Here is a 12,485-nt window from a genome sequence, read left to right on the forward strand (position 1 = left end):
AAGTAAGATCTTCTAAAATACATACAAAAGATAAATACAAAAGCTGACAAATGGCATTAGGTAATAAAACGTTTTTCCACAACAATCAAAATGGTGAAGAGATGAGCAATAAAATACAACTGTTCATCTGATATATCTAGCTTCCAGAATATATAAATAAACACAGAAACTTAATAGAAAGAAGTGATTCAATAAAAAATGGGTAGATGATGTGATTAGGGAAAATACAAATGGCCAATAAACGTATGAACAACTGTTTAATATCATTAACTATCATGGAAATACAGATTAAAGCTGCAGATCCCATTGCCCCCAGTGAGAATGGCTGTTGTAAAGAACAAATGCTCATGAGAGCGTAGAACATGAGAAGTTCTGGTGCATTATGTGGGCATGTAAACCAATCTATTCATTTTTTTTTCTGGAACAGTATAAATGTTCTTCAAAAAGCAAAGAATTTCACAAACAGAATTTTCAACGATTCTACAAAAAAACGTAAGATTTTATAATAAGGAATATAGAACTGATGTTTAAAGGACATTTGCTTTTAAGCGTTTAGTTAAACAGGAAAAGATAAATTTTAAAAAGGTTAAAGACAATTCTTTTGTAAAGGTATCTTTGGGCAAGAAATATACCTGGGATTAGTATTGTTCTAGTTTGGGGCTTCTAAAGCCATGAATCAACAGAATCAGATGCATGAGGTCTATCCAGATGCATGCTTTAATCCCTTTGTCAATGTACTGGTAAGTGGTTGTGCAACTGGTGCTTGCTTGCCTCCAATGCTGGAGAACTTCGCTGGTCCTAAGGCTGTGGGGGACTGACCTAGTGTTAGCAAACTCAGTGCTGTACTGACATGCTACCTGCTGCAACCTGTTGACTTTTTTTTTTCTTAATGAAACAGGAGAGAATAAAGCTCTCCTGTTTTATAGAGTTGACTTAGATCCTTTCTACAACAGAATACATTCTGTCAAGAATGCCTAAGACTTGGCCTTCTGGACTTCTTGTGTGATACTTGGATGTGTTCTCTTGCTTGTTCTTTTGTCTCATCATATGGAGTAAAGAGTCAGATGAGAATGAATATGAAAATCTGATATCTCTGCCTTATTGTCCTGTGATTCATGTTTCATAAAGACGGTGTTTGACAGTGGTCTGAGTGTAGGTGGATGAAAGAAGCCTTTCATGATTAAGATACTGTTCTAATATATAAATTGTCAAGTCCTGGAGCCCTGAAGATGTGAGTTTGTCTCTGTCAGATGAAGCTATGTTCTGCCTGTCAAAGATCTGATGCCAGGGGAAGAAACATACATTACAAAGTGCCTGTGGATGACTCTGGTTTTTCTAGGCTTTTCCCACCTTGAGGCTCTCTACCCAGAGTCCTTCTGCAACCTTTTGCCTCCTTTGCCCAAGAGGCCTGTCCCTGACCTGTTTCCAACAGGTAGATCATGTCAGTGGGATGCTTCGTAGCTTTGTCCAGTGTTCCCAGAGAGACTCTAACCTTATCCTGGTGGTGAAGAGCCTTCCCCATAGGGCAGCTTTCTAGGGTTCACCTTTTACTCATTAGTATGTGGCTTAGTTTTTTGATGTCTTTTAAGGTTGGCTTTGTCCAATATCCAACAGCTTTCTAAATAATATATCAGTTTCCTGAACTTCTGTGACACTGTATCTTAGACTGGTGGTTCTAAAATAGAGTTCCTGAGCTAGTCGGACCAACATCTCCTGGGAACTTGTTAGAAAGGAAAGGTTTCAGGTTTCTTCACTCCAGATCCACTGAATCAGAAACTCTGGGGGTGAGGTCCAGAAATATGCTTTAACAAGCTCTCCAGGGGACTGTGGTGCACAATAACGTTTGAGAATCCTGACTTTGACTTTTGCAAGGTCCTTTGTGGACCTAGGTGAGGCCACTTTACTTCCTCCTCCTCCTCTCTGTCCTGTTTGTTGCTCTGCACTGCATCTCCACAGCCTCCTAAAATGCAGCAGGAGGTTCGTCATCAGATTTACTGACTGGTGAATAGCAGGTCGCAGTTACCGCGAGACCACCATGAGCCACATATCTCGATGCTGTGATTTAGGCATCACTTCCTATTGACATTAACATGGACACTTACACACCATGACAAACAATATACAGTTCTTTCAGAAAAGGTAGGCGTGGTGGGTTGACGGTCCCAGGGATGGCAAAGAGGTCAGGATGGTCCCCTGTCTCAAGCTCAGCATAACTTCTTATTCCCCCTTTTCATCGTTTTCCTTCTAGCTAGGGCTTGCTTTCTTCCTGAAGGAAGAGGTGAGTACCTTGACAACGTTATTAGCTACTGAATAGAAGAGAGCAGTGTCTTATTTATAGACTGGGGTGTTAAATGTGAGAACTACGGGGACTCTTCATGGTCGCTACTCAATTTCCTCAGAAATAAGTATGGGGGAACTATAATACATCTTTGTTTAGAAGCCATGGTTTTCATTAAATTTAATTAAGTCTCTCCACAAGCTTTAAATTTAAGATGACTTCAAAATGCAGGTGGCTCCTGTTAAGTATAATTATGTTCCTTTTATAGCCATGGTTGGCGAAAGCTGGGGCATCAGGCACTGACTCTATAATGAGTACCAGAGCTCTGGTAGGTGAGCCCATTTTTCAGCATATCTTTTCTTCCGTTAGCCTCTTTTCCTTCTCTTCTTCCCTTTGTCCTCTTTTGTAGAAGCCCAAGGCTAATGTGACTGTAACAAGAGCTGCTCAGCTACGCTTGCAGCTTTGCTATATAGTTGCTAGTATTTCAGAGGTTCTCAGAGAGAGTCTAGGTTTGGCTGATCACTGGGCTGGGGTAAGAATTTGATTTCAGATTTTATTTTGTACAAGAAAGCCACAAGACCTGGGAAGAGGGAAGAACAAAAATTTGGGGCAAAAGCAAATCCAGAGAGTGAATGGGACCCTGAGTACATGGAGTGCCCCATTCAGTTCTTTGTCCTCCAAACCAGGTTCATCATCTTAGTGCCAGTTTTAGAAAGGAATCGGCACATAGTTCTTGTGTTCAGCGCAAGAACACTGCAGAAAGCCTTCTTATGTAACCAGCAGTGCTTCCTAAATGACAATCTGAGTCATGCAAGTAATTTAATCAAGGTCACATAGAATAGAGTCTCTGTTTTCTCAAACCTAACCTATGTGCAGTCTTCTACACTGAAGTGGTTTAGGGAGTAGGAAGAGAAAGGCGTAGGGTTAGCAAACAGCTATGGTGTGCAAAACAGGGCCCTAGGGACCTAGCATTTCCACATGAAAAGAATTCCCCCTCAGAGATTCCAGAGCTATGTTTTCTGCAACCACTCAAGTTTCATATCAGTGTTTTTCAAACCAAAAAGCATAATCAACCATTGCCAAAGTACTGCAAGAAGGTTGTCAGTTTGATGTACTCATAGATTCAGCCACACCTCCCTCAGCCTGAAAGCAGATTATCTAGGTCAATTTAGTTTCTTTTGAAACACACATTTCCCTTTAAAGTTGCAGTGTTACTCATACAGACTTTATTTGATTCTAACCCTAATCTGGCACCTATTTAATGACACAAAAATTGTTATTGTCATCTCTGGCTGTTAGGGACACGTGTCAGAAAGTTGAAAAGGATTGTTTTAGTTCTTTTTTTTTTTTACACAGTTAAATAAAATGTGGGTTTTTGATTTTCCTTGCTAGTTCTTTAGTATCTATAATTGGTGTTATTATAATCAATTTTAAAATCAAACCTCATGACTTTTGTGCAAAATGAAACATTTCAATTAGGACTGAATATAGACTGAGTTTTAGCTGAAATAAATGATTTTATTCCATGTACTAATGCTTCTGTAGATATTAAAATGTTTCTATTATTAGCTGTAAAGTAAAGGATACCCATGCTACAGTCCACAGCCCCAGAGAGGATAAGTAACAAGGAGGGCCCAAAGGGGGTTGGGGACACATGAATTTTTCTGAGAAGGAGAAATAGAAGAGAAGAGACCTCCTGGGTAGACTTGGGGCTGGCAGGGGTGGGAACCTGAAGGATTGGGTTGGGTTGGTGGAGGGGAGAGTGATGGCGGTGCATTTTAGGGTCTCTGTCATTTCTAGTTTTGGAAGTTGCTTACAATGCTTTTCCTGTTTACTTAGGTAATATTATATCCTTTTGAAGTCTTTGATGGAGTTGAAGAATAAATAATTATGGTTTTCCTTAGATATGATAAAAGATAAAGTAGATATAAATATTGTAACTGTAATTCTTGCTTGATACCTGTTTTGTTATATGTAATTTTTCTGTGTTAAAGTTAAAACCTTCCTTTTTATTTAAACAGAAAAGGGGAGGTGATATGGGATTCCCTTCTGTATACTATGATTACCATTGATTAATAAAGAACTGCTTTGAGCCTATAGCAGAGCAGGGCAGAACAGAAGTAGGTGGGGTAAACTAAACTGAATACTGAAAGAAAAAAGGAAGAGTTGAGAGAAGCCATGGAGCTGCTGACATAGACAGATGTGTTGAAACTTGGCTGGTAGGCCACGGCCTTATGGTAATGCACAGATTAAAGGAGATGGGTTAAATTAAGATGTAAGAGTTAGCCAATAAGAAGCTAGAGCTAATGGGCCAAGCAGTGGTTTAATTAATACAGTAGCTGTGTGATTATTTTGGGGCTGAGCAGCTGGGAATGAAACAATTGACCTCTTCCAATATGCACTGGGCCAAGCTCAGGGAATCCTGTTGAAGAGAGGGAGGAAGGACTGTATGAGTCAGGAAGGGGGTCAAGGTCATCATAGGTCCCACAGAAACAACTAATGTGGACTTATAGGACCTCACAGACTCTTGATTGACAGCTAGGGAGCCTGCATGATACTGCCCTAGGCTCTCTACATATGTGTGACAGTTGTGTAGCTTGATCAAGTTGTAAGACTCTCAGTGCTGGATGCAGGGCCTGTCACTAATGCTTTGCCCAGCTTCCAGGAACCTATTCTTTATACTAGGTTGCCTTTAATTCCAGTTCTGTTTACCTGAAGTCCCTCATTAGGGGAATCAGTGGACATCAGAGTGACCCAACGAAGGCATTCAGTACAATAGCCTGCCATCCCCGGTACAGCTGTAAAGGATAAACAAGGAAGCCTGGGAAATACTACCAAGTTCTTTTGACAACTGGACAACCGTCCCGTTACTGTGTCTAAATTGGTTCAGGACCTTGACATTTGTATCACTGGATCCAAAGTGAGTGGGTGAGAACAAAGAGGTTTGCTGCCTTCATTCAGGCTGAAACAGTCTAAAGGCTGGGATGCTTATTCCGGGGAAGGCAGGGATGTAGTTTCCAAGGCTGTGACTACAGCGTGCCACCTTGCTTTGCCTTAAGACTTCCTTCCACTCAACTACTTAATCTGCTCTTCACAATATTCCCCTCCATCTACTCGCTAACTACCAGCATGCTTCTAAAGAAATGTCTTCACTGTATAAAATACCTGGCAGTAAACAACTTATTAACATGAAGCATCGGGATTCACGAGTCCTGAAGGACAGGCAAGTCCGAAGCAGCAGCATCAGAGCCTTTCCTAAGGAAGGGGGGAGCACCGGTGTGCATGGTGTGTGGATTGCCTGGAGAGCATCTGTAGTTGCTGCTCACTAGTTATGTGGACCAACAAGACTTTCCTTTCCTCTGTGGGGCCTGCATGGCTCAGGTATGGAAGACCTGATGGGGGGAACCTGATGTGTGTTTTTGAAGCCTGAAGCATCCCTCTTATATGTGGTGAAGACAACCAATCTCACCACTTTCCACTACAAGCTTTTCTCCCTCCAAATGCAATGGAGAAACAGGTCCAAACGTGTACATTAGAACCTGGGAGAGAGGCAAATATGGCTGATGTGTTTTCTCTGCCTTTGGATGCTAAGGTGGTCACTTCATTTTGTGTGTGTGTGTGTGTGTGTGTGTGTGTGTGTGTGTGTGTGTATAACAGGTTTCTTTCTCAGAGTCTGTTGAATAGAAATTTGGGTGAACAAAGGAGAGCTACAATTCCTAACACAGGGCATTTTTTGTTTTGTTTTGCTTTGCTTGTGATTTTAGGTCCCTCTCATAAATTACTTGTAGTTATCAATATGTTTTGGGATTGTGTGCAGTAGTTTGGTGGCTGGGAGGGTTACTTAAATATTTTAAAAATATTTCAGGAAAACTTACCCAGGATTGTTCCCTAAGCTATCTCAGGTACAAGCTAATCAACACTCTATTTTACCTCATGATGAACATACCAGGGACTGTATCTGGGGCTTATCTGTGTCAGGAATCCTGGCAAAGCATAAGTTGTATATTAAGTACATTTGAAGATGGATTGGATAAGAAATAAGATGTCCGTGATGGGTGCGAGTTCTGACCCAATGTCTCCTCTTCTGGGTCTATCAGTTTCCATTGTAATCATTTAACTCATTGGGGACAATGGAAAACCTACTGACTTCTCATTATTGATCATAAGCTTTAAAGCATTCACAGTGGTGGAAGCCAATACAAGTCTTTTGTCTCTTAGCAAATTTGGAGATGTTTAACTGTGTGTGTGAGGGGGGGGGGGGGCTGGCAGAATGGCTCCGTGGGCAAGAGTGCTTGTCACACAAGAGTGACAACCTGGATTCAACTCTCTGAACCCATGTGAATCAAACTGGCCATGGTGGTACACATCTGTAACCCCAGCTCTCTTACTTTGACGTGGTGGGCAGAAAGGAATTCTCGCAGAAATAAGAGAGATTCTGCATCAAAAACAAGATGGGAGGAAAGAATTGACTTTTTAAAGTTTTCTTCTGACCTCCATACACATGGGTACTTTGGCATGGGCATGCTCACACACACACACACACACACACACACACAGTACACAAATAAAAAAGTTTAAAAACACTTCTGGAACTATGAAGGGAGATAAAAGGGAAAGGTTGATTCTGAGAAACACTAGGTCACAGACCTGACAGGATTATCAAGTTGACAATATGACAGTCTTTGCACTCCAGGGGGAATGTATTTGATGATCTATCCTAAATTAAATGCATAATGCAAACAAATAAATTGAATGTCATATAAAATTAAACTTAGACGGGTTATCAATAAAATTGTTAAAATTTCTCTACAGCAATTGTCTACAGCAATTGTCCCCTGCAAAGACTGTGTTTTAACTCTGCACAAACCAGAGGCAGGATGAGAGTCATCTGTCAGTGCCACGAGATGATTAGCCTAGTGTAACCTGTTACACTTGCAGGTCTGTGTGCAGGAATTAAATGGTGTAGGCATAGATACAAAACCTTTCTTAAAATAATCCTGTAGGCAAAGCTATCCTGTGGTGAGGTTGATTCATTCACTAACATGCAATCAGCCAATGGAATATAGAACTTTATGGGTCTTTCCCATTATCAATGTAATCAGCAGCACAGGTCTTTGTGTATGTGGGGGCAGTATAGCAATGTTCCTTTCTCCATGCAATAATAGAAAGAAGGCCATACCGCATGAAGAGTAAGTAAGCCATGTGATGTGATTATAGACAACTTAAAAAATAAACAAGCAACTCTGACCTCAAGCACTATTTCAATTTTGAAAGTGAAATACTTTATACGTATGAAGGAGGAAACATTTATGTTGGGATCGTGGGCTTTTATCCCCCTTCCCTCTTGTATATAATTTGCTCAAAATAATGACCCTCTGTTGAGTATAATTTTGACTGAAATCTCTGTCATGAATGGTTTGAAATGGTGAATACTCAAACTGTTTAGAAAGGGAAGCACTTATGAGGCAGAGGCAGGAGGATCTCTGTGAATTTGAGGTTATCTTGGTCTGCGCAGTAAGTTCCAGGCTAGGCAGGATTTCATAGTAATACCTTGTCACAAAAATACAAACAAAAAACCAAAAATAAAACAATAAAAAAGAACAGAACAAAACAAAAGTTGGGCCCAGACACTAGGAAAAGATTCCTCAGTTCTTCATGTTTACCCCATGACTTACTATTTCCATTACATATTTTAGAAATAATGATTCTGATTTTCATATGCTGTTTTGATAAGCTGTAGTCTTCCAGATAAAATATGTGCTTTCTGTTTTTAGATGTTTAGACAAAATGAGGTAATATTTCTTCTTTTGTGCCCTAGTCAGGATTCTTTTATGTTAATGCTCTTTTTAACAAATGAAACTTCAGGAACTCCGGATAAAAGTCCATTTAGCAATATCTTTCGGAAATAAATGTGAAGCAACAAATTGTAATCAGAAATATATTAAAAAACCACAACTATCTCTTAACAAATAGACTTTTTAAAAAAACCCTATAGGACGTAAACCCACATATTTGTATGTTTTAACAATAATATTATAAAAGTGTTTAAAATATGTGGTTATATAGTATTTACAAGGTTATCTATTATATATGATTTAGGCAGAAATAAACAGCTGTAACAACATATTAAAAAACTATTACTATATCAACATACTTATGTGATTATGTAAACTACTCTCTGTTGTAGGCTAGCCAAATAATTTATCACTTACAGTGAAGGAAGAACATTGCACTTGTACTTTAGACATTGGGAGGTAAGATGTAGGAAACAAGGGGTTATTATCCAGGATAGAAGGTATTCAAATAGCTCACCACAACACACACCCTCTCTCTTACACACACACACACACACACACACACACACACACACACACACACACACCACACCACACACCACTCTAATTTTAAGATGATAAATGACATGAGTGGACATTGTTCAGGAGGATAAGAGGGTGTAATTTGACCAAAAACATATGAACTAATTACAGAAAAAGTAAAAATATATCAAGGTATCATCTTACCCAGTTAAAACAGTATCACAAAGAGGAACATAGTAAATTCTGGTGAGGAGGCACAGAGGGGTAATTCTTATTGTTGGTACAACTATAAATTATTAGTTACTACAAAAAACACCAAACAAGTATTTTAAAGAATATTTATTAACCACTGAGCCATCTCTCTAGCCCACCAAACAAGTTTTTTTTTTTTTTTTTTTTTTTTTTTTTTTTTTTTTTTTTTTTTTTTTTAAGAAAAAACAGTCTTGTGATCCAGCACTTCTATAACCACAATATATATTTAAGGGACATGAAATCAGAGATCTGGAGAAATATTGCCACCAGAATGCTGACGACTAGTTTGTTCCCAGTCGCTCTGATAAAACACTCTGATGCCAAGCAACTTGGGCAAGCAAGAGTTAATTTCTGTCTTATATTGTCAGGGCACAGTCCATCATTGAGAGTATGAAATGAAGCAGGAAGTGAAACAAGACACCGTAGAGGAAATTCTGCTTACTGGCTCACTTTCCAGCTTGCTGTCTGCTGGCTTTCCTAAACAGTCCAGGCCTTCCTGCTCAGAGATGATACTGCCCCTCATGTGCTGGGCCCTCCCACATCTGTCAGCAATCAAGATAATTCTTCAAGGACATGGTAACAGGGGAATTAGTTTGAAGCAATTCTTCAGTTGAGGTTTCCTCTTTCTAGACGACCCTAGGTTATGTCCGGTTAACAAGAAAAACCAACGAGCACACTTACTACATCATTATTCACAAGAAGCCAGTTCAGAAGCCACTTTGTCCCTCCATTAATGAAAATGGCATATATACAGAAAGATAATATCCATCCGTAAAAGAATAAAAGTCTAATCCCCTCAGAAGCATGGATAAAACTGGAAATGTATTTAGTGAAATAAGTCAAACACACAAAAGGAAATGTCACCTTAATACCTACATGTGGAAGATAAACATTTCATCTCATAGAGAGTGGAGTGTTGGGACCCAGAGAAGGGAAACAGGCAGGAGAGAGATGAAGGGAGGATGGTGAGTGGGTACAGGAGGAAGTTACGTAGAAAGAGTAGCACACAGGACAACCGTGGTTGATGATATTTAGCTGAATATATCAAATGGATGAAGGAAGAGTTTTGAATGGTCCCACCCCAAAGAAATTATAAACATCTGAGGTGACAGACATGTCAACCACAGACTAAATTTTTACACACTGTTGGAGGAGAGAGCCGCTTGTTTGTATCCGGCTGCTTAGCCCCGAAATAATCACACAGAAACCATATTATTTAAATCACTGCTTGGCCCATTAGCTCTAGCTTCTTATTGGGTAACTCTTACATATGAATTCAACCCATCTCCATTCATCTGTGCATCACCACAAGGTTGTGGCCTCCCAGCAAAGTTTTTGCACTTCTGTCTCCAGCAGTGGCTCCATAGCTTCTCCTTGACTCCACCCTTCTTTCTCCCAGCATACAGCCTAGCTTTCCCCACCTAGTTCTGTTCTTCCCTGCCATAGGCTCAAACCAGTTCTTTATTCATTAAACAATAAAAGCAACACGCAGACAGAATTATCTCCCATACCAACGTACTGTATGCACACATTGAAATGTTACAATAAAATGTGTATAATTGCTACAAAATATCAGTTAAAGCTAGAAATAGAGTTTAAAAGAAAAAAAGCAAATGTGATCAAAAGGACAAAATCTATGACCAGTAATGCTCTAAAGTATTTAACCATATATGAGCAGTAATGCTCTAAAGTATATATATAACTGTATATGAACAGCAATGCTCTGAAATATATAACTATATTCGTCATCTTTCTTGTCACTGATCAAATTCAGCAAAAGAAGGCGTTTAGGGGAGGAAGCATTAACTTCTGTCCATACTTTCATCCTGGGAGCCATGGGTGCTCCATCTGTGCCGATAGGAGTGGAGGGCACAACCTGTTTTATTTCCCAGATCAGAAAACGTAGGCCTTCAGCTGGAAGCAGTCCAGCTATGAGCCCCTCCCCATTTGATACAGTCTTGTGTCTTTCACTAAGGCTTCATGTCCCACAGGTTACACAACCTCCCTAAATAGAACCACTACTGGGGACTAAGGATTCAAATACATGGACCCGAGGGAGACGCTTTGCCTTCAAATCATAACAGTAATAAATCTGCTTAGTTAAAGTCTACACTTAATCATAGTAAATACTCATTCCTTTCAAGAATTAAAGCACATTTATAAAACATGGGATATTTGTTAGGCCTTGATAAATGTCAGAGGATTAATAAACCTACTATGTAGACCAGGCAGACCTGGAACTCATAGTGATCTGCCTGTTTCTTCCTCCGAAGTGCTGGGATTCACGATGGTGAAAAGACATTTTTGTTTGTAGATGGAAGATATGTTAAGGTGGAAATATTCCTCAAAATGACACACACAGTCGACGGATATCTACTGAAACGTTGACGACCATCTTGTAGAAATGAATGAATGAAAGGTGTCCAACTTTAAAGGCCAAATACGTTATGATCTCATTTCTATGAACTATTGAGGTGTGGTAGAAGTCTCTATTCAGACAGAAGGAAGCTAAGTGGTTGACAGAGGCTGTGAGGAAGAGGAAAATGGCAAGTTAGGGCTGATGGGAAGAGGAACTTTTGGGGATAAAAATGTTCTATAATTAGGTAGTTATAAAAGTTACACACTATAGCTATGCCACAAACCACTGGCTTAAACGGTTTATGGTGTATAAATTACACATAATTAAAAAGCTAAATAAAAAGCTGATTGACACAACTGAAAGCTGTTTGATAAAATTGACAAACTTGTAACAAGAGAGAGGAAAGTGAATAAGATTAAATACAGCACAGAAAGATAATGGCCAAATAAATACCAGTACAGTAAGAATAATTAAAAAGAACTACATTCACAACGTTGAATTGAATGGCCTGGAACTGATGCTTTTATCTTACCCTGTACTCAAACGTGGTGCACTCATGTTGATCTTTTTGGGAAACAAGAGCAGGTTGCTTCTGTAGAAATCTTAAAGGTATTCCTTTAATGCCTTTAAGAATGCCCTTAGCCGGGCGGTGGTGGCGCACGCCTTTAATCCCAGCACTCGGGAGGCAGAGGCAGGCGGATCTCTGTGAGTTCGAGACCAGCCTGGTCTACAAGAGCTAGTTCCAGGACAGGCTCTAAAGCTACAGAGAAACCCTGTCTCGAAAAACCAAAAAAAAAAAAAAAAAAAAAAAATAAAGAATGCCCTTGACCTAATCCATTTCTTTGGTCTAACCCTGCATCATCAGGCAATCCAGTGGGCTCACCACAGGGAACTCTCGGAATTGTGGGTGATGTGAGTTAGCCATAGTCTAGAAGCAGTCCCGTCAATAGTCAAACCAGAGAGGAAAACTACCACTAGGTGGCAGCACACTGCAGCACTCCAGGATAAATCTGCGCTAAGCAACTTTGAAACTTCTGGGCATCTCATCAATTTCACAATCAAACATTTCCTCATTTATAGGTTCAATATTTTTCTAGCAACAAATAAGCAAACGTCGACCGGAACCACAAATATTAAGCAAATTGAAATGGTGTTTAGCAACTTCCCCTCCCTAGAACTCCACACTAAATGGTTTCACTGCAAAGTTGTACTGAACTTTAAAGAACAGTTGATGTCTGACTCGGATGAACTGGAAAACAGAAAATAAAAAAAAAAAAAA

The sequence above is a fragment of the Arvicola amphibius genome, chromosome 5, assembly GCF_903992535.2.
Source record: "Arvicola amphibius chromosome 5, mArvAmp1.2, whole genome shotgun sequence".
NCBI lineage: Eukaryota > Metazoa > Chordata > Mammalia > Rodentia > Cricetidae > Arvicola > Arvicola amphibius.